Below are 10,218 nucleotides of genomic sequence, written 5' to 3' on the forward strand. Positions count from 1 at the left end.
TGGAGAACAGAACTTTTTCTGGCAGGGGCGGGGAGGGTGGGGGAAGGTCCTGAGTGCCCACCACAGATAGGGCAGTGGTCCTGGCCACTCAGAACAAGTAAGGAGAGCTCTGAACTCAGGACGAGCGGAGCCATGGCAGAGGAAAATCACCGGCTATTTGCCACTGTCTTCAACCTTGTGCCTTTAGCAGACATGTATTGGTAGTAATATTTGCCTTCCAATTTGACAGGTGCCTGGCAGAAAGCAGGCACTTCACACTCCATCAGCTCCCTCTCTGTATGACACCCTCTCCCCAGGACAAGCAGCAGAAGCCCCAGCCGGCATCTCCCCCAATCTTACCAACTAAGACCAGTCTGCTCCACTCCGCAGGTGGGGGTAAGCCGAGGAGGAAGGAACAAAACAGGCCTATTAAGGAGGGTTGAATCAACACTACGCTCCTCCCAAGCAACAGGCCCACCCCTCTTTCCTCCACACCCCACACCCCACAGAGACGTAGAGAGAAGAGAAAATAGGCCTCAGCAAAAAAAAAAAAAACTATTTCACCTCCTCCTAATCTTGAAAAAAAGTCTGCAGTATGGAAAGTTTTTACACATACAAAAAAGGGACAGAGAATAGCATATCGAACCTCCCAGTGTTCAAAACTCAGCTCCAAGGATTACCGACGTTTTGCCAATCTGGTTTCCTCTCTCCTCCACCCCCTTTCTTTCCTGGAGTCATTTAAAGCAAATGCCAGACTTCCTATCAGTTCCCTGCACCAGCTCTTCGCAACTGGGGTTTCATGAAAAAATTAAGCCTTACTGTCTTAAGACATCCATTTATGTAATGAATTAATCTTCCCCCTGGCATCTAGAATAGTGTTAGCCATGTACCATCCTTGGGAGAACTGAGACCATGGGCCCTCAGATCAGTGTCTGTGGGGCTGAACTCTCTAATACTAACTGCCCCACCCGCACATGCTGGGTTCTTCCAGAAAATATGTGGGAATACACACACACACACACACACACACACATACACACACACAACCACACTGCCATTGTCACCCAATATCCATTCCACTTTCAAACTTTTACCAATTCTCTCAAAAATGTCTTTTACACTAAATTTCTTAAATAAAGATCCAAACAAGGCAGGCACATTTTGTTTAGATGATATGCCCCTCTTAACTCTCTTTTATCTGTAACAGCTCCCCTACTCCCTTATATATCATGAAAAAGAAACAAAATATTTGTTGAAAAAAACTAAGTCACTTGTCCTGTGGAACAGGCCATGGACTGAATTGGGCTGACAACCTCCTCAGGGTATTAACTCACTCCTCTCTGCTCTCCATTTCTCGTGAACTTAGTGTTAGATTCCAGGCCTTGCTGAGATTCAGGGGTTTCAAGCTCAAGGGTTCTCCCAGTGTTTTTATATTTAAGAGAAGTGAAGTCCTGGTCATCTGAGGGAGTTTGGGGTGGGGAAGCGAACTGGAAGGCCCGAGCTCCTCCGAGCTGCTGTGGTCCCCAAGCCTGTAAGAACACACACTGACACTCACAATGGGTTCATTCAGAGAGCAAATGCTTCTTTTCTACTGTGAGTCAAAGTGGAGATATGACAGTGCAGAAAGCAGACAGACATCCCTAACCCCCAAGACTATGTCTTCCGGTAAGGAGTAAGTAAAGGGTAAAACTACATAAATAAATCTGCAGTGCCCTGTAAGGGGATAACTGCTATGCAGAAAATTAAAGCAGGGAAGACGGAGGAGGGCTGATCAATTTTAAATTGCACCAGCAGAGAAAGCGTCACTGAGAAGGCATTTGAGCCACGACTGCAGGGAGGTGAATGAGAGCTCGTGCAAATTTTTGAGGGGAGAGGGTTCCAGGCAGAGGGAACAGGAAAATCCCTAGGCAGGGGCAAGCCTGCCTGTTGCAAGAACAGGAACATCACTGAGGCCTGGAGGAGAGACGGCAAGGAGAGCAGCACACAATGCGGCTCACACACGCGGCAGGTCACGCAGGGTCTTATGTGTAAGGATTCTAGCTTTCACTCTCAATGAGACTCGGCTGACTTATGCCTGAAAGGGGTCATTCTGGCTGCTGCACTGAGAATCAACAGTGGTAGGTGGTAGGTTGGGGAAGGTTAAAAAAAAAATTAAAAAAGGAAAGCCTTTCAAGAGGCTATTGCAAAGTGATTCAGTTATACACATATTGCTGTACATGTGAAACTAACATTGTAAATCGACTACACTTAAATAAAAATAAGAATTTTTTAAATTTTTAAAATAAAAATCAAATTTTTTTTTTTTTTTAAAAAGAGGCCATTGCAACAATCCAAGTGAGAAAGGCCCAGGATCCCATTTACTGAACTCTGCCTCGGCACTAGCATTTTATGTCACTAAATTTAATTCTTAGCACCACCCCCGTGGGGTTGGGTGTTAACTATCCTCTTTTATAAATGAAGAAACTGAAGCCCAGAGAGTTTAAGCCGTTTGCTCAAGATGCTATAAACAGTCAGGCTGGGGTGTGAGCCAGCCTGTTCTAACCCACGAGCTTGGTCATCCTATCCAACATATGTTCCTCTTCTCTGGGCCCTTGAGATGGCCCCGAAGAGTCTGTCTGCTTTACCAGGTCAACCACTGTTGCCAGGAACTATCTCGGCCCTTCTAGTGACACCTCTTTACTCTGCCCCAATCGCCACCTCCTTAACCTCTCAGTGCACCAACCTCACCCTCATCCATACTTTAGGGCCCAAAACATTGGTCCCTGCTAGAGACCTTGACACTGCATTGCCCTCAGAAGGTACATCAGCCAACCATAATGCCTCCAAGAAGTCGTCCGTGTGTCCTGGCCTCCAGAAACCTCCCCATAATGGACTCCCATGTCGCTAAGATCATAAACACTTAATTTGTGTCACCTGAGTTGCTACTTAACTCTGCAATGACTCCTCTTCCTGTTTCCTCCTATTGGTGATGGCTGATCGCCCTACCAAAAGCATGCTCTCTCTGCCATATAGTGTTGTTGCTTAAAGTGGTGGCCCAGCCAGGAATTACATTTTTCAACAAATGTGAATACATACATACACACACACATCCTGCAACTAGGTGGGACCAGGACCATCTGACTGGTTATCAGCAATAAAATATGAGCAAAAATGACATGTGTCACTTCTGGGCAAAGTGCTTAAGAAGTGACTCTGTTGTGACAGCTAACATTACTGTAACTAAAAGAGCCACTACGTAGAGACTCTCTATATTTATTTCTACTGGTGTTCAGTAGAATTCTGAGAATTCACCAGAATTCTCAGCTGTAGCTTTCTCATCATCTACACAGTTCTTTGTTCCCAGCGTTTGTTAGCACAGTGAAGCAGAAGCCCCCCTTAATTTAGTCAAAGCCAACGATTCCTAAATTCCTCCACATCAAGCACCTCTCGTACTTGTTTCCTCCTGCTATGATCCAAGGTTTCAAAGATGTTGTCAGCCAAATTTAACTAAGAATTGGAGTTCTTGTTATCAAAGACAAAAATGTTGCCACCAATAAGAGGCTGACCAGCTGAGATTGTCGCTGTTATTACAATCAGGTGATACAAGTTTAGCTTGATACAAAGAAACTCGATGATCCCCTTGACCTGTGCAGGTTTGTTGGGATAAATGTGTTTCTTGCATCTGAGTTTTTGAAATACTGAAAGTGTCTAGCGGGTCTCTGGAAACCCTGGACAAGGAATTCTGGTTCATCCATGGCCTGAAACTTACCCCAATTCAATCGTAACTTTCTGATTCCAGCTGGCCTCCTAAAAAACAGGTTCTACTTGTTGACTAGACATGGAAGGATGCTTTAAAAAACTACCCCCAAATGCACCCAACTAGACAAAATTAAGGCTGTAGTCTAAGCTTATCTGGAATAATCTGGCTCCTCAGTGCTTAAAAATTAGGAGACCAGCAACGTAAACCGAGAGTTGTACTGCCTGCCACATCAAAGACACAAGCCTCCCTCCCGTCATCAGCTGAAAGCAGGGCAGCAGTTACATCAGAAAGGTGCCCCCTGGACAGAACAGGGGGGCTGTGACAGCCAGGCAGGGTGCTCAGCTGCCCAGAGCTCTCATGCGCTAAAGAGCAAAGGAGGACCAAATGGCAACAGCAGAGGACGGGAAGAGAGCTCCTGAAAGAACAAAGGTGAAGAACTTTCTCTTAAACCTTGGTAACAAGGGTCAGATGACCTACATCTCTCCAAGGCCCAGTTTGACCTGAGTCCTTAGTGAGAACAACGATGTCTGCTAATGTTGTCTTAAATATAATTTCCTGCAGAAACTCTCAGGCTAGGGACTGTGGCTTTTTTTCTTCCACGTGGCTTGACCTGTTGGGCAGGAGGAAGTCGGGGCCAGAGTTCCTTCACACCAGAATCACCACCGTGATCGGCCTCTCCTTAAAGTCCCCAGGGTGATGGCTGTCTATCCCTCTCACCTTAGCAAACTGACCTCATTCCCAGGACCAGCCCAAGGCCAAATGGGCTACCACGTGAAGAGAAAAGGGAAGACAATGTAGAGGAGAAAGAGTTTGACCAAGTCTGTCCTTGGAGGAGCTCCCGACCCCTCATCCCACAGCCCTGAAGTTCAGCGTGGGCGAAGGAACCACTTAGAACACTGTCTCTCCATCCTGCCTGAGCATTAACTGCACCTAGGGAGCACTTAAACAATACAGATGCCTAATATTCTCCTCAGGAGATTGTGAGTTAATCGGTCTGAACCAGTAACCATGAACAGAGGCCTTGAAGAATGTGACATTCACAGGAGAGTGGTCTTAGGCAGAATAGAAGGATCAGGCCTTCCCGGGGAAGAGAGGAGAGGGGACAATGCCAGTTCAGCCCAGGTGGACCTGGCCAATGAGTCAACACATGGGCTCAGGCATCCTCAGTCCCTACTTAGCAGGGGCTCTTCCACAGTCCAGGGAGCTCGCTGCCCCGTGACGGCCCAGAGCTGCTGGGGACGTGGGGTGGTGGGACCTCAGCTTCAGTCAAGTCTCCAGGAATTTCATACCAAATGTCATCAACTCTGGGCTCCCCACCCAAAGGGGAGGCGTGAATAATTCCCGTCTGTTGTGTGGCTGGGGTGGGAAGTGGGGGAGTCAATACTAACAGCCCTTGCATGGAGGCGGGCCTTTCACAGTTCCTTCCTCCCAGCGATGACCCGAACTGGGCGCCAGATGACCCTGCGTGGCTGAGAACCCACCCCCTGGGGGAGAGCGCACTGCACTCGCGCGGCCCCAGGCCAGGGCTCTCGGCCCCTGGTCATTCCCTCCTAGGAGGCAGGGCGGCTCTCTGGGGTGTCTTACATCTCCCTCCCTCCCACCTCACATACCCAAAGACCACTTTATATCTGCACCTGTGGTGGCAGTCGGCAGGTTCGGATATGTCTTCAGAGGCCAGACCTCAGCTCTCCCTAATCCCACCCCCAAGACCCCTCTCTCCACTGTCCTCTGAGGCCGGCACTGTTATCACTCCCTCTGCACAGACGAGGAAGCTGACTCTCAAAGGGATGAAGGGGCTTTTGCTAGTGAGTGGCAGCGCCAAGACTTGAACCCAGAGCTGCCCAGTTTTTTTTGTTTTTTTTTTTGGTTGGGGGTGGGTAATTAGGTTTATTTATTTGTTTAGAGGAGATACTGTGGATTGAACCCAGGACCTGGTACATGGTAAGCATGCTCTACCAGTACACCCTCCCCCTAGAGCTGTCTGAATCTAAGGACCATGCCTGTACTCAACATTGATCTTGTTGGACTGTGACACTCTCTCAGCCACAGCCATACCCACCTAATCACAGAAGCAAGCAGTTTCAGTTAAAAGGGAAACCAACGGTGCTGGAGTTCCAAGCCCAAGGCATGCCAAGGATGCTAGACACTTGACATGTTATCTCACTGAATCCTTTAGCAGCCCTGGACGGTTGTCATCATTACAGTGGACCTTTGGCATGTACAGAGTCAACATTTGGGATTTTGACAATTTCAGAACCCCAAAGGTCCTGGACACAAAACAGTCTGAGTTTTCTCAGCTGGGATGTATGTGCAACAGAAAGGTGACAGGAGCCAGTCCTGTAGTCTGTGAGAGAGCTCACCCTGAGACCCAGGGTGCAGGGAGTTCTGAGCCCTTTCTCTCTCAGGATGTGAAAGAAATAACTGTTTGCCTGTGAACTACAGCTCCCAAAGAAGGCAAGCTGCTAGTCCACATTAAGGAAAGTTTACACTCAATATGAATTTCTTTTAATAGATGTATAAATGCCTACGGCTCCACATTCATGATTAGTAAGGGACAGAACACACTTCAGCTCCTCAGTTGTGCATGGCTGCATCCGTGGGGGGATTATGTGCTCTGACAGCACGTGCATGAGGTCCTCACCTGTCAAGTGAGCTAGGGCTCTGGTCAGTAAATGAGAACTTGGTAACAATGAAGATGATACTGAAAATTTTCAAAGATCTCCAGAGAACCCTCTCAACAATGTTGAATCTACCATGTCAACATTTTATAGAAGAGGAAAGAAACAGGCTGGCGGAGCCTTATATGACTTGCCCAAGAATGTCTGGCTCTAAAGCCAGTGCACTTCCCTCCCCTACAAGTCAACAGCAAGTCATCAAAAAAGTACCAAACCCTGAAAGCTGACTTAATCACAGAATGACTCAGGAGGGTGGAGGGAAAAGGAGGAGGACCACACAAGGGAGAGGGTTGCCCCTGGGCTCCCCACCCTCCCTCTAACTCCCCAGTGGCGCTGGCCTGGGGGTGCCACAGTGGTGAGCTTACCTTTTGACCACATCTGTTCAGATCAATCAATTCAACCAAGATGCCCATAACTGTGGGCTCAGAACAGAAGGCCCAGAGGTAAGTGTTACTCCCCCTGCCCTCAAGATGCTAACCGTCAAATACCACGAGAAATCAAAGACCCAAATACCTAACCTAACACACAACTTATCTTGTCCGTTTCCCCCGCTAGGCAGAGAGCACCTGAACCACCTAATTACCTCTGTGTTCCCAGGACTGTGAGCATCAGGTGGGTGAGCTGGGCAGTCATTGGGCATGTAGCGCAGAGCAGATAAAAAGCTTCAAGGGTGAGGGTACAGCTCCTTGAGAAGGATACAGCTCCATGGTAGAGTGAATGCCTAGCATGCACAAGGCCCTGGGTTCAATCCCCATGACCTCCATTAACAATAAACAAATAAACACCTAACTTGCCTCCCCGCAAAAATAAATAAATAAAAAGCTTCAGAGCAGGGAAGGGAATGGCTGAGCCGGGGGGGGGGGGGGGGGGGGCAGAGCCGCGCGGTCAGCAGCAGGAGGGGAGGCATGCCGCAGCCCAGGGCCCTTCTCCACTCCCTGAAAGCAAGTCACCAACAAACGAGTAATAGCCACTGCTTCTTAGGCACCTACTACGGGCCAGGCATTGCGCCAAGCACCTGTTTAACGTTCAGAATAACCCCATAAGGCAGGTAACTGTCGAACCTATTTTACAAGGGAGGAAACTTAGGCTCAGAGAGGTTGCGGAGTTTGCCCATAATCTCTCTACTGTTCAGAAGCAGAGCCAGGATCTCAACTCAGATTAGGCCCAGAAGCCAAGAAAACCTAGGTGCAGCGCCCCCACCCCCCCGACCCCAGCACTGACTGAGACAAGGACCAGGCCTGAGATGAGGAAGACCCCCACACAAGACCCAGTTTAGTTTGGAAGAGTGGTGTTAAACTTCACGTGAACGCAGGTTCAGAGTCAGATGAATCTAGATTTGGATCCCAGTTTCATTAGTCATCACTGTGTGATCTTAGGCAAATGACACAAATGCTCTGGGCACCAATTTCCTTATGTGTAAAATGTGTGCAAAACCACCTACCTCACAGGATTGCTGTGAGGGTTAGAAGGATCCTGCCACACCTGGAACATGGTAGGTGCTTAACAAATGGCGCCTTGTAAACCTGAACCTAGCAGAAACAGGGAAGGAGGGACGGGAGGTTGGGTCCTGGCTTAGCTGCTGTGGGCAGAGGAAGTCTTTGTTTCTGAGAAAGGGAAATGAACTTTTGGGGAGTGCATGAGTAGTAGTTCTCTGGTTAAACATGGGACCTTGATGTCCATCACAAAAAAAGGAAAAAAAGAAACCTGCTGCTTTCATTGTTCACCATTTCAAACACTGCTCCACAGCAAAGAGAACCAGAAATGGGGGCTCTCAAAGGGGTTAGAGACTGGGGGGCATTACCAGGAAGGCTGAACTCATGGAAAAGCCTAAATCCATAAAATAGATGGGAGATCCCCAGCTATCCAGCCAAATCACCATGCAGCCTTAGAAGCCACTTATCCTCTCTGAGCTTCTGTTTCCTCAGGATAAAGGGGGCTTAATCACCCTCCTTCCCAGGGTTGTGACGAAAGCACAAGGGAAATACCTGATGAAGAGGAGCCTTAAAGCTCCAGGGCAGGGGCGCGACTCCGCCACCTCTACACGGCCGTGGGAAATAAAGCTTGCACTTCGTCAAGGGCCCCTTCACTTGAAAGACAGAAAAGACACACTTGTTTTCTGACAAACCTTTACTTGGGACACTCATAATTTCTTCTACTAAAGGGTCATTCAGTTATGAATTGAGGTGACTTTATAACTGGTACAAGAATCATTTCTCTACGATCATCAAAATGACAACACAAAATCGTTCAGTGCACTCAGCGTGTACACCCCTGCGAGCCTTCTGCAGACGACCGAAGTCCCACGGTCACTGCCACAGAGCGGAGGGCTGGCCCAATGCCTGAGAAGGGAGTCAGGAGACCCAAATTCTCACCATAAAGCCTGCTGACTTTTTTCTCAGTTTTCCTCCCGTTTAGAAAATAAACTCACTCAACCTCCCCGCCACACCCTTAGATCTCTTGCAACTGGAATGTGCTCTGGGGAAAAAAACAGGAAATGAGGTGGTCCCAGAGCAAAACCAGGGCGGGCTGGTAGCACTGGGGCCTGGGCATCCAACCTTGATTTCAGGAGAAATACTTCTCTGCCCAGTCAGCTGCATCCACGCTCTGAGCTGAGAGTGTTGAAAGGTTTTCTGGCCCCACCTGTGAGCCTGGGTCCAGATGGCCTACTCATTTGGCGTCCAAACAATCTAAAGGGAAGCCCCCTAGTCCCCCAAACAACAGCAGTAAATAGAAAAATGCTTTGGGTTCTCTCTTGGGCTGTGAGCAGACAGGTCATTTAAAGCCACAACCCCCTTTTCTGTCTCAGCCACTCTTAACCTGCTATAGGTGTGTAGCAAGAACACGTCCAATTTAGGGACTCTGGGCCGGGGCATAGAGTGAGGGTGGCAGGAAGAAGGTCAGGAGAGGGACAATGAATTGAGGCAGAGACCCCAGCTTGGCTGGGCTGCCCTGGAAAGAGCACGTTCCCAGTCTGAATTCTGCTCCAAGAGTAATGGGAGACACTGCCAAATACACCTGCCCGAAGTTCACCCTGATTCTGAGCCAGGCTCTGCAAGGTGCATTCCCATGGAATCAGATAAATACATAAGCAGTCAGAATTCCTTCCCTCAAGATCACCCAATGCCCCGGGACAGGTTTCCTGGCTTAAGATAGCTGCCTCCGCTGCCCAGCAGTGATGAAGGCTGCCAAGCAGGGAGGCTGCGAAGAACGAAAGGTGCAGAGGCAGTGACCCAGACACGAGCAGCAGTTCTTGGAGGGGCCGTCCCTGCAGGACAGGAGAACCAGCTCCGAGTTCCCGCTGCCTCTGTGCACCACGAGGTCCTTTTACAGCCTGAGCCTCAGCTTCCCAAAGAAAACAGGAGCCACCCGTCTTCCAATTGACCACGGCACAGCAGGCTCTTTCCCTATAAATCTCTGTCACCTCACCCTCACCGAGGCCAGTATGACCACTCTACCTCTTCAGTGAGAAAAGTCTGAGGCTCAGAGAGGTGAAGGCTGCACAGTCAGTAGCTAGTAAGTTGCAGAGACAGGATTTGAACCCAGGGCTCTCTGAGTGTGCGTTTGCTTCTCATCATCAAAGCAAGGAACAGGGAGGGGGCAATAAATCTCTTCTACTCTTCTCCCCTGCTTTCTCCCTAAAAGGGTGGCGGCCAATTCAGTGGCAGGCTGGGGATTCATTGTCACTGGAAATCAAAGACATACACATTAAGATAACAAGATGCCAGCGCTCCCCTCTACCAAATTAATAGAAGCTAAAAATAGGTAACATAGAGCAACAAGGGCCCTCTCATACACCTCTTTAGCAAAAATAACACAGAACATCTT

The sequence above is a fragment of the Camelus bactrianus genome, chromosome 1, assembly GCF_048773025.1.
Source record: "Camelus bactrianus isolate YW-2024 breed Bactrian camel chromosome 1, ASM4877302v1, whole genome shotgun sequence".
Lineage (NCBI taxonomy): Eukaryota > Metazoa > Chordata > Mammalia > Artiodactyla > Camelidae > Camelus > Camelus bactrianus.